Source organism: Hemibagrus wyckioides, linkage group LG14 (genome assembly GCF_019097595.1).
Source record: "Hemibagrus wyckioides isolate EC202008001 linkage group LG14, SWU_Hwy_1.0, whole genome shotgun sequence".
In the NCBI taxonomy this organism is placed as follows: domain Eukaryota; kingdom Metazoa; phylum Chordata; class Actinopteri; order Siluriformes; family Bagridae; genus Hemibagrus; species Hemibagrus wyckioides.
Genome location: NC_080723.1, coordinates 5,274,276 through 5,295,348, shown reverse-complemented (window position 1 = coordinate 5,295,348; position 21,073 = coordinate 5,274,276).

Sequence of the window (21,073 nt, the reverse complement as noted above, 5' to 3'; positions counted from 1 at the left end):
TTAGTCTGCAATTAATATAAGCAACTTATTGTCTTATTAACATCCACTCAAGATTCTGTTCAGCAAAGACATAGACATCCTGGTGAAAAGGTGAAAAAAAATGGAGATTGTAACAGTACCTTTAGACTTGGGAATGTTTTCATTATGAGATTCACCTTACAGTACTTCAACTTAAATACTCAGAAACTAAATTCACCTGAAAGTGAAGTTCTGTTTATTTTTTATCACAACATCAGCAATACAGCTCACAATATCCAAGCAAGCCCTAGCCGCTTCTTAGACTCCTGAGTGTCAGTAAGTCTCTTTTCTCTTTCAGCTTCCTTATGCCCCGAGTTGTACCTGACGCAGCTGAACTCCTGGTTCATCCTGAACTTGGTAACTTGGTCTAAACCCTCCAAACACAGGTCCATGTCCTCAGCCAATGACCACCTTTGAGTCCTTGTGCAGAAGGGAAATGTTTCCCCAAGCCTTGCTAGCTCTCTGAATCACATCCTTGGCATAATTCTGAAACTGAGTCTCTTCCTCTGCAATAAGCTGTGCATTCCTCATCTTAGATTCCTGCTCTTGGATTTTCATGAGCTGCTTTTTTACATGCTTCTCACACTAGATGAAAACAAAAGAGACTCCAATCAGCCTAGAAGCATGTCTTTGGACTATGGGAGGAAACCAGAGCACCCAGAGGAAACCCACCAAGAACGGGGAGAACATGCAAACTCCACACACACAGTGAGTGGGAGCGGGACTTGAACCCAGGAGGTGTGCTAACCACTAAACCACCATGCCGCCTTTTAAAGAAATGTAGTAATGTTAAATAAAGTCTTTATATAAAACTAAAGCAAAAAAGAAAAATTGAGCTGACTCACCATAAGAGTCTTGTAGCACTTTGGCTGCCTCTTTCTTTTTCTGGGTCTTGATTTTCTGCTTTTGAAAGAAGAGGAATTTAACAAGTCAGCAAGCCATGCTAGCATGTGTCTATTCACTTAGCAATGCTAACGTGTCTATTCACTTAGCAATGCTAACATGTTTCTATTCCCTTAGCCGTGCTAAGATGTATCTATTCACTTAGCAATGCTAAAATGTTTTTATTCACCTAGCCATGCTAACATGTTTCTATTCACTTAGCAATGCTGACATGTTTCTATTCACTTAGCCACACTAGCATGTGTCCATTCACTCACCTTTTCTAATTGACCCTTTTCTCCGGCCATACTGCACAACAGACACAGAAGCCAAGTTTCTTTCCTCGGACATACTGCTTTTTAGCGATGTGTATTTCAAGACTGACACTTTGATGCTCATGGTGAAAAAACGATCAATTAAAAAAACGAACATCTATCGATGTCCGGCTCGTTTTATCAGGTGGAAAACTCATGATCTACAACGTCCAAATATTTTGACGTATTCTGATCTATTCTAAACAAAAAAAACAATTAAACCACAATAGTATAAATCCATTGGGTTTTGAGTGTCATTCGCTTTGTCAAAAGCATCGTCAGGGTATGTGCCAGAAGACTTGTAGGTAACAATAATAACTGATTTTTTTTTTATTCACACACACAAAAAAATGCTGATTCAGCTGGTTTTATTTACAGCAAAAAGCTATGTAAATAAATGTTACTAATAATATAACATAAGTAGCTCTTGGTTCCCTTAATTTTGTCAAAGTAACTCTCAGAGGAAAACAGTTTGGAGACCCCTGGTGTACATAATCATTACTAATGCAAAATAATTAACACAAGAAACCTAACCTTTAACTAGAGATTTGTATTGATTTTGAATTTTTAATCTGATACATTGTGTAATGCTGCACCTCACAGCTCCTGGATCCTTGGTTAGATCTTTCTGTCTCTGTGGATTTTCTGTTCATATTTTTCCTGCAGCTTCTCTGGTTTTGTTCCATTGTCCAAAATAAATGAACTAAATTGCCTGTAGGTGTGAGCATAGAAGTGGTTTAGTGTTCCAACTGGGGTGAATTCTCCAGCTGTGACCCCTGTGTTCTTCACCCTTATCAACTTCTCCACTTGACCAGGAAGTATGTCATATGAATGTAGAGGAGTGTAGAGTAACTTTTATACACTTAAAATGCACTTGAGAACAATGAAATGAATTGTTGCTGAATTGTCCAGTCTAGCGAAGTGTGTAGAGATAAATCAGTTTGCCAACTATGAATAAACTTGAAATAAGTAATAAACATTAACTAAACTTTTTGCTACTAAAAATAGAAAGTAATTGAAAAATCATCATTATTATTATTATTATTATTATTATTATTATTATTATTATTATTAATTCATTAATTAATTTAAATATTCTTTGGGCACTCAGTCAAAACTAAGAAACCATCTTCTGATGACATATTAAATGTCCTTATTCAGCTAATGCATAGAGTCATGAGATAAATTGTGCATAATATTAATTTTTTTAAACGATAATGTATCCTGTCATTTATAGAAATAAATAAAAATAAAAGAGTGTTCTTTTTCTTTAGTATCCAACCATCCAGTGAACCTGGAAAGAGTACATCTGTATCACTGAGAAGAGCAAGATGAGGCAAAGTCACAAATTAACCCTTAATTGACTGTAAAACAACTATGAAGGCACATACTAATTAGCAGGTAAACTGAGACAAGCAACAGGATTCATATTTGTAGCTGGACAGATCAAATTAATGTGACTATTTGTGTCAACTGTAGTTAGATTTTCAACATAAACCTGATTAAGTGACCTGTATTTCCATTAAACAATGTGCAAAATGGGTTCGTTTAGTGTTTGTCCAGAATGACGTGGATCTAAACTGATTTTCAGGTGGAGAAGAAATGCTACTGAAGTGCTGAGGATGTGAAGCAAAGCCTGGGAACATTTGGAGGAACAAGCACTCTTAACACTGTTAACATGTTTGCAGTGTCAAACCCGGACACAAGGAGAGGCAGAAGCAATTTAGAGCAACAAGAAAACACTGTGAGGTGTGGAGGTCTCTGTTCAGTCTAACCAAAAGGAATCAACTGGTAGAAGCTTATTTTGAGAGAAGTGTACTTTCATAGAGGTTGTGGTATCAACTGAAGGTTTTTTTTCCCCACACAGCTTGGTCAATGTTACTCCACTGAGAAAACTTTTGGTTTTAGAAATGTATGTACAGAAGTATAAATAACCAGGATCGGGACATATTTATATATCTATGCACCGCTGTATCAAACTGCAATCTGTGTCCATTTATAAAGCAAGCCATTTTAAAAATCCCCCACATTTTTTGTGCATTATGTCTATTTTCTGAGGATGGACCAGTGTGTCAGGAGTTCCCAGCATGACCGCTTCTTCTCTCTGGACCTGCCTGATCCAGCCCAACACTCTACCCCTGGTTCGAGTCTCATTGCTTGGTGGTGCTCACTGCTGCTGGGGATAGATCTGCGTGTACAACGCAGGGGACTGCTGTGGATAGACTACTTTGAACTGCTGTAGTGTCGTTTGTGCTCAGGTCTTCATCATTGAACTATTGAAGACTTTGGCAGGAAGGACTTAGTGTAAAGTCTATACTGAACTCAGAAACTACACTGACCTGTTAGGAGCCCTTGGTTGCACATGACTATAAACAGTTGAAGAAAGGACATTGTTTGCATTTACTGTCCATTGTCACCCAAATGACGATGAGGTTCCCTTCTGAGGCTGGTTCCTCTCAAGATTTCTTCCTCATATCATCTCAGACCGTTTTTCCTTTGCCACCTTCGCCTCAGGAATGCTTATTTGGGTTAAATGTTAGGGATAATTATTAATTTGTCATTTTTATTTTTCGTTAAAGCTGCTTTGAGACAACTTCTATTGTTAATAGCGCTATTCAAATAAATTGAATTAATTCAGGAGAGATTACTGGAGTTAAACCATAATGTTCACTGATCACAGAATTCATGCTGCATCTCCAGCACTATACACTATATGGCCAAAAGTGGACACCTGACCATTACACCCATATGTGTTCCTGTAATCTGCCTTGTGGCTAGCTCTACTGAGCGATATAACAAATCTGCTTAGTTTTTCTGAGCTGGTTGGTTGCTGGAGTTCACTTCCCTGTCCACCCCACTCTTGCAGATGGCTCCCTTAATCACATATTGTCTTTTTTATTTATTTATTTATTTTTAAACAAAATTTACTAATGATAGAAGGCCAGAGGGAAAAAAAAAAATTACTACAATATGTACAGCAACATTACACAAATATACAATATTATATTGAATATATAGCATAGCCTGATATTTTTTTTGACCAAATTTCCCTTTAAGGGTGTACACAAACAAGCGTGACTCCATTAAAAACGATACTGATCTCACAGACCTCATTTCTCAGCACAGATGCTGTCTTTAGCACTGCTCCATCTCCCTTTGTGTTGTGCCCTTCAGCAAGGAAAAGGTTTCAAGGAGCTGCAGGATCACAAAATACAATCTTAATCTCTAAAGATCATAGCTACCTTGTTTTCAGCTCCTAACACAGTATACGACAGGAGAAGAGTGTGCCATGACAGAAATAAAATAAGATTTATGACCCTTGATCTCTGGCAGGATAATGTGATTTCTGAAGCATGGGTGAAAAAAAGTGAATGCTGATAAAACAGGCTGTGGATTTTGGCAGCCACGTTTTTGTCAAATTACGGCTTCACATTCTTTTTCCATCAGGTTGCAAAGAGCTTTTCTGCCCTGACACACAAACACACACACACACACACACATACACACACAAACACACACACACACACACACACACACACACACACATGATTCCAATGCATGCACTGGTTTATCAAAGCAAATATTCCGCAAAAAATGAATGAGAAATAAGTTCAGCTCTTTTATTAAATTTTAACTTGTTCTTTAGTCTACACAAGCTTCACATTAAATAGACAATTCGCACATCTTGTCATGTGAAATATATGTTATACACATATTATCATGATGGTGTATCAGTTTGAACAAACAGAAAGGTTTGGACTTGTACATTAGTCTACATTTGGATGTGATTGTTGGGCATGAATTCCAGTTCTCACAAAAGCCACAACCACTTCCTCCACTCTTTTTCCTCCATTCACCCATCCCACTTTCCCAATTACACACCTTCCCATTTACCTTAATCACTCTGTGTATAAATGTGACTTATTCAGTATGATTAAGTCCTACAGGTAATGTTTGTGTTAATGTCTCATGGCTTTTCCATACAGTATATGACAATTGCCTGGCTTTTTTGAAAGACAAGTTTTGATAGCTAATGTTTTGTTTTTGCCACCCAGCAGAGTTAAATCATCGATTATTCACACATTTTTCTTGTTTAAACTGATAACAGATCTTGCGGAAACATGTATTGTTTACATTTGTTGTGTGCAGGCTTTAATGCATTAATCGGTATTAGTACATATATTAATGCAGTAATGCATTAATCAGTAATCAATAAAAGTGACTTATCTTATAAAACCAGAAATGAGGCTGAAGCAAAGATCAGTCCTTTGACGTTCGTAGGAGCCCCTATTAGTTCAATAGACCTCAGAAAAAGTCAGAAATTCTACCAGTATTTCTCTTAAATAGTTCTTAAGTAGTTGTAGAATCTGAGGGGGCAGATGGACTTTCTTCAGTGTCCTCCTTGGAGTAGGCAAGCTTTATTGTAAGTCACCAATTTCTCAAAACACCTCAAAGGATGGAAATCATTTAGATCTGTACCTGCACAATGGTTTTAAGGTAGATCGTATGACTGAAAGGCTGAAAACCCCAGTAAAGACCTCACTCAGCTGCTCAACACAAGGCCAGACCATGCAGCAAAATTGCCATTGGGTCCTCCTTGGGTTCATCCTAATAAACACTAATATTAAAATGATGGTCTTGTTGGGTCTATAGCCTGGAAGTGTTTCTCAATTATGGTCATGTTTACCGTTTTAAATCTTCAAGGTTTATTCTTTAGGCTCTCACTAGATGAGCTATAGTCCTATGAGTAACTAGATCATTAATGGTGGGTTCACATGCTTCACTTCTACCAAGTTAGTTCAAACAGTTTTGAACATCAGAAACATTACTGGATCAGATTTGACAACATCTGTTACTGGTCAAACATTTTAGGCCAGTATTGTTAGTGGTATTGGTAATTGTACCCTACTTTTGTAATCTGCCTGAGTTTGTACACAGAGCCCATGCTCACATTTAAATGTTAAAGATTGGGATAAGCAGTTTAGATATGGCAGGTGCTTAAGGATATTACGGGGAAAATGTGGTCTCCTCCTCCAGCTTAGCCATGTTCTGCAGATCAAATAGAACTAAACCAGAGGATTAGCTTCCATTCTGCTGATTGCATATTGAGGAGTATCATTAAAATGCACTTAGCAGAGCAAAAATGTTTCAGACAAGATAAGAGACACCTTGACTCCCTTCCAGACAGGCATGCCTGGTTCACACTTTCACAATGTTTATGTGCAGAGCTAGATATACAGAACCAATGTTTGGTTATTTGCAGGATCAATATTTTTTTTGGCGAATATGCAATTGTGTGTATCTATCCATCCATCCATCCATCCATCCATTTTCTATACGCGCTTTATTCCTAATTAGGGTCACGGGGATCTGCTGGAGCCTATACCAGCACACACTGGGAAAAAAGCAGCCTGGACAGGTCACCAGTCCATCACAGGGCCACATAGACAGACTACCACACACTCACTCTTATGGGCATGTTTGTACAACCTAATGTACATGTTTTTGGACTGTGGGAGGAAACCGGAGTACCCGGAGTAAACCCACACAGGCACAGGGAGAACATGCAAACTCCACACAGAAAGGTCCCTGCCTGTTCGAACCCAGGACCTTCTTGCTGTGAGGCAACAGTGCTAACCACTAAGCCAGCATGCTGCCCCGATTGTGTGCATGTGTAAGTAATTTCTGCCTGGAATTAGTTGACCTATATGAAATACACACCGATGTGCTAACTGTAAAGATAAGCGGCTATAAGATTTTATAGTTAGATCTTTCAATCAACATTAAGGATAGTGGCCTTATTTATAAAGACTCATTTTTGACTACATGAGAAAGCCTGTGTGCTGAAGGGATAACTTGTTTGTTTTCTGTTTAGTTGGTATGCATGATGGTCTGATTTATTTATTTATTTTTAGCTTCGCTAATTAACTACAGCTAATTAACAGCGAGTGTGCTGATTACAATCTGCTTGTTATCACACACAGACATTCTTGCAGCCACACATGCATTACATCTGCATTTACACACCATTAGCAATGCTGCTCTCAGTTTCATCATTAATCATATCACACACACACACATAACACATAGCTAATACCTAACTCCAGTGAAGATTTATTGATACAGTGAACAACTCAGTGGAGACGGAAATCTCATTTCCACTGTCATCCACAACGCCCTGGAAAAAAACAAAAAAACAAAAAAAAAAAGCACGAAAATTGCTAATAGAGGAAAAAAAAAGAAAGAAAGAAAAAGTGATGAATATAGAAAGTGATATACATTCCTCAGTGAGCCGGAACATCCAGTAAATGCTCTCAATTGACTCATTGCCACATAGGAATGCAAATGTCAAAAATTATTCAAGGGAAAAGTGTATTAAAGCAATCTGGTCTTTCAGCAGTGGAAGGAATTATGGGGCAGTGTGGAAAGGAGTAACTCATGAGCATTACTAAAAAACGTAGACATTTATAATGTGAGCACTTTCCTATGCACTTTGCATAGGAAAACACACAGCCAGCTTCCAGAGTAATATTTCTTCACGAGCAATGAATTTTCAACTGCTCTGTTTTCACACTTTAGTCTGAATGTGGTGGTGTTTTTTTTAAGGAATAATGTGTCTTCCACTGATATCCCTGTGGAAATGAAATGCTTTTCTCTGTAGAGCCGTGATCCGTGATGCTTTGAAATGTTTATGATTGTGTGTGGATGCGTACACACACACACACACACACACAGAGAGAGAGAGAGAGAGAGAGAGAGAGACAGAGAAAAAGAATAAGAAAAATCTAAATCTAATCAATTTTTGCTGTGACTACCCTTTGGCTTCACACCGGCATCTGGCACACTTTGTACACTTGCACAAAGTCAGAGATTTTGTCAGTTTAGAGTCAGGTGAATGAATAACCAATTATATCAGCATATATAGGTTGAAACAAAATCATTAACTGTGTTTGTGTGTATATACAGTATATGTACATATGTAGCATATATATATATTTAACACAGAGGCTAAGAAACTGGTGTGTTATTTCATCAGGACAGTAGGAGTGTGTGTGCCGCTGTAGCCGTGACAGCAGATGGAGGTATTTAGCTATTCTCTATACTCAGAGGTACACCGTCAAGCTTTCTTAGACTCTTCTTTTTCATCCTCGATAACCCACTAGAATCTAAAAGCAGTAAAACATTTTTCATTTTCTCTATGATTTAGGAAGCTGAAGACGTATTCAGCATTAAATATGCACAGGTTTGCACACTGGACAAAAGGAGGGAAAAGGTGTTAATTGGATGCTGACAGATCCTGAGGCACTGTAGCAGGTGCTTGTTTTTCTTCACACTACATCACAGCGTGCATATTCCTCCAAGCACTTCCTCAAAGGTGTAGGAAGCTTATTTTATTTGTTCTGTGCAACAGTGTATGTGAGAGAGCATGTATGTGACAAAAGCGTCTTGACTATAGAGGTAAGGAATAAAACAAGACAGGTCATCATCAGTGTTTGGATGGTGTTATTTCTGTTTTATCTGCTTATTGTTACAGATAACGTTGTGGAACATCATTAGTTATCACTTACATTACACATTTTCCTGAAGCTTATAAGAAAGAAATGCAGCAGAATATGAAGCCATGGCTGCTGTTCTGAAGACTATTACTTAGTGGAAAATGCACAAGTGTTGATTTAACAACCGGGCAGAAACACTCTATGTAAGGGGCAGTGGTAGCTCAGTGGTTAAGCTGATCGGAAGGATGTGAGTTCCCAGGTCCACCAAGCTGCCACTGCTGGGCCCCTGAGCAAGGTCCTTAACCCTCAGTTGCTCAGTTGTATAATATTAGATATAATGTACACCAATCAGGCATAACATTATGACCACTGACAGGTGACATGAATAACACTGATGATCTCCTCATCATGGCACCTGTTAGTGGGTGGGATATATTAGGCAAGTGAACATTTTGTCCTCAAAGTTGATGTGTTAGAAGCAGGAAAAATGGACAAGCGTAAGAATTTGAGCGAGTTTGACGAAGGGCCAAATTGTGATGGCTAGACCACTGGATCAGAGCATCTCCAAAACTGCAGCTCTTGTGGGGTGTTGCAGCTATAAGAAATTAATCAACACCTCCTGAGCAGTCAAACAGAAGAATTCAACAGTGCTGTAGTATAAAGAAGTGTAACGTGATGACAAGCTGTAAGTCATGTTCAGGAGCATATTCTAATTAAAAGTTCATTTGTTATTGGTATTCAACAACAAATGGCAAAACTTTAAAAACTTTTGGGATTTCCGACCAGTCAAATTATAAATGCGAGTGCTGTAACTGCACCGATTAACTAGTTGGAACAGATTACAAAGAATATTCAAATAGCATCAGGGATATTTCCACTAGACCAGAGATGTCTTGTCTTATCAGGAAAGGGCTGTTGTGGGTGCAGGTTTTCATCCCAGCCAAACAGAAGCCACACCTGAGTCTACTGAAAGCAAAGCTCAACTGATTAAACAGGTGGAATCAGATGTATGATTGGAATGAAAACCAGCACCCATTTCGGACCATTGTAGATAAGATTGGACACCTCTGAGCTAAAGTGTCAAACTCTGACCAAGCTCTGCTGACCGAACCTGCCCCTCTGCCTTGTTTCATTCGACATGTATGGGCTTGACGAAAAATAATATAGAAACTGCAACTTCACCACCTTAACATTTGACACTACCCGGAATTCACACCAGACCCATAGTGTGGCGATGGCCTGCACCGTCTTTACAGCATGTGAGCTCAAAATCAGTGATGCCCTTGGTGTAAATCAGACTCATGACTAAAAGAAGATTCAGAAACGGTTAGGACAATGTTTCAGTAATTCAATCCTAATACTGGACTCAGCCAGGGTCAAGACCTGCAAATGTGATGAAACAGCACAGTTTGGAGTGTCTAAGATGAGAGAAATGGAAAATCATGGCAGTGGTGATCCTTCTTAAACATATTTCACATGTTGCATAGTTTTAATATTTGGAAAAGGTGCATATTTTAAAAAAGATCATCTAATAGCGCATTAAGTTGAATAATTTGTTAGACCTTTTTTTGTCTTAGAAATGTCCTCTTCTACTTTCAAAACCTAGGTTAAGATATTAATCTGTAGAATAGATGATGTTAAAATGAACAGTTTTACATTAGTGCCTAAAATAGTGACATGGCCTGGTCAGAATATGAGTTCGATACCCCTGCTGTAGACAATGTTACGGTAAGCTGAGAAATTCGAGCAATTATTACACTTGACTGTGTATGCTCTACTGTTAGGAAGGTATTAACACTTGGAAGGTTGTGAGTTTGCCATTAGCACATATAGTACTGACTAGATTTCTTAATACATAATGATTCATTTCGCTTTCTAATTCTCTTTCTAATTCTAACTCTCTCTCTCTCTCTCTCTCTAACACACACACACACACACACACTCCAAGCTCCCTCTTCTCTGGTAACAATGGACATGATGAACTGTATAAGGCTACAGAAATATTGGAGTTAGGAATGCCTTCCCACTAATAGCCAGCATGTTGCATTCAACAGCAGAGAAAGAGCAGCTCACGCCAACATGTCAGATTTTTAGCTGAAGCAAAATGGAGGGTGCACTTCATGCCCAATTTATGCCAAGTGTTGAAGCAACGCTTCCACTTTACCCAGTGACAGTGTTTGTCATCTTTAACAGGAATGTGAATTCTCCTTAATGACCCTTATTTCATTGCAATACTTTGACAATTACAAGCCAGACTATTAAATCCCTTTATCACTAGCACGAGATCCAGGAATAAACAGTGGATTCTTCCACAGAACCAACACATTAATCTTCTCTTGATGAGAATAAATATTTGGTCCCTGGGGTTACTACCTTGAAAATCTGTTCTGTTTTATATATATATATATATATATATATATATATATATATATATATTTATATTTTTTTTATTTGGGTATAAGGTGTCTCTGTTTTTCTCATGCAGATTCAACCATCATTAATTGCGTGAGTCTCTTTTAATATTTAGTGTTGTATGAACATCTGGACCCATGAATCTTCCACTGTTTTATCATGCAGACTTGTAAATCTGTTTTCAGGTTCCATCATGAAAGCACTCAGGTTTGGTTGGTGAGAGGAATGGGATGTGGGGTAGATGATTTGCTGCTATGTTACAATCCTCCACCTGTTCAGACTTGGAGACTGAAGGGGATAGCTGTGAGCCGGCCAGTCTGTTGCTCTTGTGATGGATGGGCGCTGTCTCAGACAATTTCTGCCCACCTTAGACATTTATATTCGTATGCAGAGGGGATTTGTTGGCATTTAGGGAACTCGGAGAGAAAAAAGGAAATCCTGCTTTAGTTTTGTACTCATGACATTCTGTACATACTTTAATAAAGGAGTGTAAAACCTCAGGCCTCCACACAATAAAATACCATCTTGATTCATAAGGCAACAAATTGATATTTGACAACGCTACTGAATCTGCTGTGATGTGTATGATTCATTACGATTTTGATTCCCAAAGCATCGCTGAGATATTTGATGATACCTGTGAATCGGATTCAGTTCAATCCAATTTTGATTGATAAGCCATATGTTAAATATCTGATATCTCTCTTAGCAATTTCTATTCAATGTCATTTCTATTCATTGATTGGATGTTGGACCATACACGCTAATTTTGCCATGATATGATGATTTTGCTTTCAGTTATAGCAGTTCAGTTCATCTATTTGTTCAGCTTTTTTTGAATATCTGAATAATTCTGCTAACTATTTATTTACCAATCAATTCCATCCATCCATTTTCTGAACAGCTTATCCTACAAAGAGTCACAAAGAAGCCTGGAGCCACAATCTCAGGGGACCAGGGGCACAAATTGGGGGACACCCTGGAAAAGGTCAATTCAGAAATCTGACCTTTTTTTTAAATTATTATTTTATAATCAATTTATGATCATTGCATCGCTTCAGTTCAATTGTTACCTTTAACACTGATTCATCAACAAATATATTTACTATTCAGCTGTTATTTTATGAAAATATGGTGGACTGGGAAAACCTTTCATATGATGAACTTTGATATTTTATACTAATATAGTCTATAATTCAGTGAAAACACTGAAATTAAAGCAGTGTCTCCAATCTTATCCGCAAACGGCCGGTGTGGGTGCAGGTTTTTATTCCATCCCAGCCGAAGCTACACCTGATTCCACATGTTTAATCAAATGATCTTGTCTTTCAGTAGACTCTGGTGTGGTTTCTGCTTGGTTGGAATAAAAAAACCTGCAACCACACCGGCCCTTTCTGGATAAGTCTGGACTTAAAGATTCACTTACATCTCTATCCAGCAGCTTAATCAAAGCCGGTGTGACATTTATTGTAACTCAGACTTAGCTAACACGTTGTTAGATATCGCTGTATCTAATGCACATTATGTTAAACCGGCCAATGAGAAAGCAGCAGGAAGATGACCAAGGCAAATTGCCACAGGGACATCTGACAGGTTTTCCCAGAGAGCCTCATATACTGTACGTACGTTGTCCGCATTGGATGTTTCGACCGCATAACTTTTCCCTGATTCATTCCCTGACCCGTTTAGTAGCAGTAATAATCTCTAAAACAAATATTAAAATTAAAGTGTTCTTACACTTTGGTAATATTAGACTAATCTTCCGGTGTTTATGCACTGAATGATCTGTACAAGTAGAGAAAGGCTCTTGTAAGTGGCCTCAAGCTAACCATGGAGGAGTGAGTGGGCGAGAAAAGACACACACGCATGCAAGATCATCCACGCTTTCTTATTTTGTTTTCCAATATTTTTAAATATCTTCCCTCTTTTCTCACATTACTCATACTCTCATTGTCAATCAGCTGGCCTTCCCTCTATCTTTTCCTGTTACTTTAAATAATTCTGGGTTTCTACTGAGTCTGGATCCGGAAACAGGCACAACACTTTATGACAACCTGCTGTTTTTTTGAAGTTGGGCCAAAATATGTGAATGTACATTTGTTCTTTTTTCAGTAGAGGTTTTAAATAATTCATATTCATGGCACAGGAGGTCTGGTGGGAGGAGGTGTTGGATGGTAGTGTTGTCCTTTATGTTCTGTGGGTGACAGGAAAAGTGGTAAGGGTGGGCTCAACTGTGCAATGCTGGCAAGGGTGTGTGTGTGTGTGTGTGTGTGTGTGAGAGAGAGAGAGAGAGAGAGAGAGCACTTAAATGTGTTTTTCTGGGAGGGAGGTACCTCTGGGACTACTATGAGACAGGTGACGGGAGGAAGACTACGGTGCTCCACAGGTAGCCGTCTGGCAGATGAATGTTGGAGTGTGTGCAGGTGTGTGTCTCAGTGTCTGTATCTCTTGGCATCTGAAACAGATACAGCCCCATCTTCTGCATGCTGTCATACCGATCCTCCACACGTAAAGGAAGGATATTTGCTGCTTTAATTTTTTTCGTATTCCATGCAGCTCCATGTTGTTATGTCCCAGTGTGTGATTTCATGGGCCATTTTATCTGTGTATGCTTGCTTCGAGTGTTTGTAGTGTCACACACAGAACACTGCCATAATCCGATCTGTTTCAAGGGTGTACAGACCAGTGGCTTTGAGCACACACCCACCACTCACTCACTCACTCACTCACTCTGTACAACTCCATAACTTTGAGGTTAAGCCCATGCTGAATAATTAAACAGTGCTGAAACCGCACAGTAACACCTGCATCCTTCATCGAGACAAAACCAAAAATATTCAAATAGGCACTATGTACAGCATGAATTTTTAACAACTAATGACTGTGACACTGTGATCCTGAACATCCTTTCTTCACACTTAATACTTTATAGTATACAGTTGTACTTAGGTAATAATTTGTAATCTCAGTATCTGGTGTGTGGAAGAACATACCCAGTCCACCGCCCACCCCCGTTTGAGTCTGGTTTCTATCCTCTTGGAGTTTTTATCTCACCACTGTCACCTCTGGCTTTCTCATTAAGGATCTAAATCCATATCCGGATTTCTGTAAAGCTGCTTTGTGTGTTGTCATAATCGCTATACAAATAAAATTGAATTTAATTGCGGAGGCTAATGGGATGCTGGCATGTTAATACGTTTTTGTTTGTATGTTTGTTTCGTATTTCACACGACCCGACTTCGGAGCTCATGCCGCCCTTCTGTTGTGATATAAGCAGCACGTGTTGGTTGATATAAGAGCCATCTAATGGAGGACCAGCTGTAATATTACACTGCACTGCAGTAGCTGTTGTGCTGTTATTGTGCTTTTTCACATTGGAGGGGGCTTTTATCTTTAAGCCATTGTGTCATTAGTGAGCCAGAAGCCTCTCTTTATGACCGGCATGTTGTAAAAGCGTCCAGTGCGAGCCCTAATCAGAGCCCATAAACTCCAGCTCTGTCAGCAAAGTTTGGTCATTAAGAGACATTTGAATGTAATTATTTATTGATGGCTCTTATGATTTACTCTCTGAGCTGCACACGTCTGGATTTTTATGCCTTATGTCTGCACTGTGAGATGCGGGTTAACAGTCGTTTAAAGACCACAGCGCTCGTGGGGCTCCATATTAGCCTCTGCTCTGAGCATCATGAAAGATAAAGGGAACAGGCGTGTACATCTCGTCTATAGGAAGCATGCATGCTGATGCAGATTGAAACATGAATATGTGAGCATATAGTCAATTTAGTAGCAGCATTTGCATTTTATTAGCATCGGCTATCTTTGTATTTTAGCAAAGGCCCTGAATTAAATTAGCAATGCAACAAAGTCCATCAAGTGCACTTTAAGCCAAGTTTAATATAAGAGCAGGTGTTATAGTAAGTAGGTTTTAGTCAATAATAAATGATAATGTATGCTGCAGATCCAAGATTTCTATGCTTGGCTGTATTTTAATATTAGGACCTCAGCCTGTTATATTAAACGTTACCTTGTTTTATTTAAGACGCGATCGTTATATTGAGGTCAGTAATAAACCACACTTTGTCAAACCTATGTTGCGGGCAATTAAAAGAAATTTCATGGGCAGAATAACATTTTATTGAGCATTTTACATGTGTGTTTGATAGATCCCTGGCCAATTTTTTTTTGTTCCACTGACATTTAGTGATGCGCCGAAGATTAAACAGTTGAGGCCATGCATTTTATTTTATGATGGATGGTTTAAGTTTTAATTATGTAGCACATCACCACTGAGAGGCTGCTTGTTGTGGCAAATTGCTGGAAATACCGTCAAAATAATGTGAGCTCCAGTCAGTCCAACAAGGCTTAATTCGTGGAAAAAACGTCTTGGGCTTTTTTTATTCTTGCCTTGAAATAAGTAGAATGAGATTCAGTTAAGCTGCTGCACATCATCTTAACAGTAAGGCACAGCGGTAAGGCTCATCACCAATTATAGGCTCTGTAGGCGCTGATTAGCATACCACATTAGCATATTGGAGGAAATGACATGCATAAACACCATCGTCTCACCACTACCCTGACCAAAAAAAAGAAGAAATCACATTAGATTTACCTCATCACAACAACTTAGTAAACAAATCACGAGAAAATCTTTAATAATAAAAAATTCAGAGGACTGTTTAATCCTTTTTTTCCCCCTTGCACCAGCAGAATGAAAATCGACTTTTTCAGACATTTTCAATCAGTATAAACAGATGAATTATTTCAGTAGCACAGGTCTGATAATATAAAATGAGTCAGGACTCTGCTGGCTTTTGGTGTGAGACTTGCGTTTTTCCCTCTGTTGGATAACCTTACACAGAATTTTAGTGGTTAAAGATAACACCTTCAGTTTTGAGATGCGTACGAACAAGCACTTGGGGCATCTCAGAGAACGGAAATGGGTTTGATATCAACATTTTTTGGCCTCTGGTAAAGAGTTTTACACAATTGACATTTGCAAAGGAAAATTATTCCCTTTTCATACAGCCTCCAAGCCAATGCTCCAACATAAATGTGTGAAATATCTCCTTCGGTGTATGTGCATACTAATGTTTTAGATTGTAAGATGTTTCTTTGCTACCTTGGTGCTCCATTTGTAATCTCACACACATGATTTACATTGGAAAGACTCCATTATACAGCGTTGTACCACTTCTACTAAAGGTCTGTACTAGAAAAAGTCAAATCTACACAAAAAAACAATTCAGTTCAATTCTATTTATTTGTATAGCACTATTAACAATGGACATCATCTCAAAGCAGCTTTTACAGAAGTATAGAAACCTAGAATATATGTATATGCAATTATTAAGTTTAAAGTTACTATTTATCTCTAACATTTATTCCTAATGAACAAGCCTGAGGTAACGCTGGCAAGGAAAAACTCCCTGAGATGATATGAGGAAGAAATCTTGAGAGGAACCAGGTTCAGAAGGGAATCCATCCTCATTTGGGTGACACTGGACCGTAAATAATGTAAATGTAACTAATGTCCTTTCTACAACTGTTTATAATCATGTGGAATTGTGCAACCAAGAGCTCCTGAGCAACTAACAGGTCAGAGTAGTTTCTGAGTTCATTATAGACTTAACACTAATTCCTTCCTGACGATGTCTTTAAATGTTCACTGATGAATACCTGAGCACAAACAACACAACGGCTGTTCAAAGACGACACAATAGTCTCCAAGTGATTCTATCCATGGTAGTCCCCTGAGTCATGGGCTGTCCACGCAGATCTATGGACAGCAGTGAGCGCCACCAAGCGATGAGACTCCAACCAGGTGTAGAGCCTCAAGATGGATCAGGCAGGTCCAGAAACAGATTTTTTTTGTTAAGAGAAATGGCAATTACAAAGAAAAATCTACCCTGAAACACATTTAATACGTTTATTCTGAAATGTTTGTGAAATATGAGGTTCTGGTGCTAATTTGTTATTTTTGTGAGAAGGTAGTTGTTGTGGGCTGAAATTCTAAGGGGGAACCTCGCTAGCACAGATAACTTAGCCTTCACCAGGAGTAAAAAAAATAAAAGCTTCTTTTCTCATTTACCATTTTCCAGAAATGTTCATAGTCATAATAATGAGAATTTCAGCGTATGAGGATTGTAGACATTAACCACCGGACTCACAGTTCCACAGCACAATGCAGCTACATCGAGTTACAACAAAACATTCAGCTTGGCTAGTCAGTGATCTATGAGCTGAGGTATTAGCATATTAGAAACTGAAGCTTTGGAAACTGGTCTGTTTGAACAGCATGTACAGCTGGTGAGAGAGAAGTGAGGGAGATGGACACACTAAAGGGCTAAAGCATTACTGCATCGCCTTCTTTAGGGCAAAATCCCAGTGGCACCGTTAACGGCAAGTAGTCCCATGGCATTTTGAGCAATAAAGGAAACCTGATGGAAGAATTTAAACCCAAAACATCAAATACATTTTGGATGCCATTAAAGATAACATGTTAAATCTAAAAGATTGATATGGTGGCTCCAGGGTTTTTAGATAAATATAATTGCAGTGAAAATCAGAGGATCTAGAAGTTTTGGAAACGTGATTAGATCATTTGATTCGTGATTAGCCTTTAGTCAGACATTGATGTCTGATCATAGCTAGAAGGTCTTTGTTTACTCCTTTCTATAGTGTATTTTTTCATTAATAGATAGCAAAGAAAAATCCAAATGCATCTTTCTAGTGTATGTCTATTCTCTGTTCTGGAGAAAGAAAAGTATTTTGTTGGATAAATATAATTGCACTGGTAATCATAGAGCATCATAATGTTAACTTTGGCATTATTGCGCATACACAGTGGTGTAGTTTTGGTTTCAGAACTGCAAATGGCTGATTCATGTACTGGTGCTGTAATTTCCACAACAGGGATTTGTATACAGATGACAACAGCTCATCAGCTAAAATACATGATCTCTGTTTAGAGATCACTAATATAATCACGAAAGCCATAAAGCTTGTCGCATAGTTTTTAACAGTGTTCCGAGTTATGCACTTTTCTCTAATAAAAAGTGACTTTTCTCTATGAAGCTTATGTGTATTCTCATTCAGAGCAACTATAGCATGTCGCCATAGCACGGTGAACCCACGGGTCTGTCCTTTTCAAGGTTAACAAAGCAATCAAATCAATCACAAACCCCATAAAAGAGAAACCTTCTCTTTACCGAGCTGTCGTTTTTCATACCTAGTACAGTATGGTATCCTGGTACCGTTTCTTATTAGTGTCACAGCATCAACGTGGTCGCAGTGAATCAACAGGGATCATGACCTGATTGCTAAAAGAACAATGTGATCACATTGCCACTTTCACTTTAAAATGGGGGGGACGGGCATTTATACTCATCGTACATCAATCCAGGACTCTAAAGGAGAAGTGTCAGCCTTCTCCTTTTAGATATGATAGTGAGCAATGACTGATGGTCCTGTCAGAAAAAAAGACATGGAGCAGGAGAGAAAGTGCTTTTTTTTTACAGGGTTACTAGAAAACATTCAGGGGCATATCAAGATCAGAATCAATGCTTACAGCATGGCAGGCGAGGCGTACCGGCCTCTTTTTAGTTTAGTATGAGCTGCCACATTCTTCTGCCACCCATTACAAATTCCCACTTATTAAGAAGAGAAGTCAACGCTGACACTATGCCTGTTTTTACCCTATTAGATGGCTTGCCTCCCTCTCTGGGTTGGTGACCCCTTCACATAGCCTGGGCATTAATGAGTTTTATAGCAACGACCCACAATCCCAACATGACCTGAATTGACTGTATGGCCCAACTCTCGCCTCAGGACATATCCTCCTTCCTATTTTTCTCTCAGTTAGAAAGCCACCCATAAATACTTTTGAGAAAGCATGGACATCAGTAGTGTTGGAGAGGTTATTTATAGATGAGGCTTTACTGATGCTCTTTACGCACACAAAAAAATTAAAAGTGCCAGGGTGGGAGAACGGCGTTGTTTTTATTCTTTAATTATTCCATCAGCGCTAAGAGCCTACACATTCGCCATCTGTGGCATGAACACATCATTAGGTTGCTATGCCAGGTTTTTCTGTGTGTCAGAGGCTTGGATAGAGAGAGGGAGCTTCTGAAATACCTCATCTGGGATATTGTTAATGCATCACCTAATTGAGATGGATTCATTTTTAATGACTTGTACTGTCTTGCCGGTAAATGGTAGGAGTTAATGAATGCAGAGAGAGAAGGAAAGAGATACTCTAATAGGCTTCCTCTGGCCGAAGGTTACATTATATGCTCATATTTGTATTTCATTTGGCTTTTGCAGCAATCATGGATTTTTTCCTTCTCTGCACTGCTAATAGTGGAGGTGTGGGTTTGGATATGGAAAGGTACCTTGTAATGAAGTGATGCACTGGTATAATGCAGGACTGATAATGCATTTCCCTTTCTTTCAAGTAGCCTCAGAGTTTCTTCAGGATATTTCCAGAGTTTATCTCCAGTCCTTATCTGATCCTGAACCAGATCCTGATCCAGTTAAGTGAGGCATTCAGTAGAAACTAAGACAAATGTGTTAGCACTAAATGAAGTATTTAGCTCGAAATTGACTTATGAGACATTTTCAATCAGGATAAACAAATGAATTATTTTATTGCTGCAAGTCTGATAGAAGATGAGTCAGGATACAGTCAGTTGGCTTTTTTTTTTTTTTTTTTACCTCTGTTGGGTAACCTTCCACAGAGTTTTAGTGGGTGAAGATAACACCATCAAAGTTTAGATGCTTATGAATAAGTACTTGGGGCATCTCAGAGAGCAGAAATGGGTTTGATATCACCATTTACTCTGAGGAGATAAACATTTGTGTGAAACTTTTTTTTTACTTTATGAATATATTGCCCCTAAGGGCAACAGAAATACTTAAGAAAAAGTAAAAATTCCTAGAGCACTGATTGTCTACTTTTATATGAGCCATTAAGCACCACTGTGGAGTGTGGCATGACAAAAAAATTCAATGCTGAACCTCAAAACAGGCAAAAATTCATTTTTATTACTTCTGGTAAAAAGAGTTAAGCATTATTACATAATATGGTAAAATGGTATTTTCTCAGCAAATCTCAGTGTACTATTCGGGCATATATTTCCAGCTTTCTCAAGTATAATTATTTTAAACAGATTATTATTATTATTATTATTATTATTATTATTATTATTATTATTATTATTAATTTTTATTTATTTATTTATTTATCTATCTATCTATCTATCTATCTATCTATCTATCTATCTATCTATCTATCTATTTATTTATTTATTTATTTATTTATTTATCTATCTATCTATCTATTTATTTATTTGTTTGTTTGTTTATTTTTAAACAAGAGTCAAACTCATCTCCTTGGCCTGTGTCAGTATTTTAATGTGATTAATCATAGAGTATAATTATGACTGTCTGTCTGTACCCTTTATTTTGCCCCACATGTAGATAGATAGATAGATAGATAGATAGATAGATAGATAGATAGATAGATAGATAGATAGACAAATAGACCTATATACCTACTGTATATGAATCTTGTATGTCCACACAATAAAAAGTACTCTGATTATAAATAAATCTAATATTAATAGATTTATTTATAAATATTTTTCAATATTTATATTTTTTTATATAAATGTATACATATTTTATTTAATATTTAATATATAATGAATACAGTTTTGCATAATCCTGTCCTTTTCCTTTGTTTCCTTCCTCCTTGTATGACCTAGTTGTAATTAGAATGCTAACTACAGAGCATTTTCTTTATTCTGTGTGAATCTAGTATGAGGTCCTTGTTCAAAAAAAAAAAAACTTTGCTCTTTAACCTACGTTAAATGACTGGGTCATGACCGGGTAAGCCTTAAGGGTCACCTCTAGTATTTACTCGCTTAGTTTTCCCAGCAATAAACCAGAAGA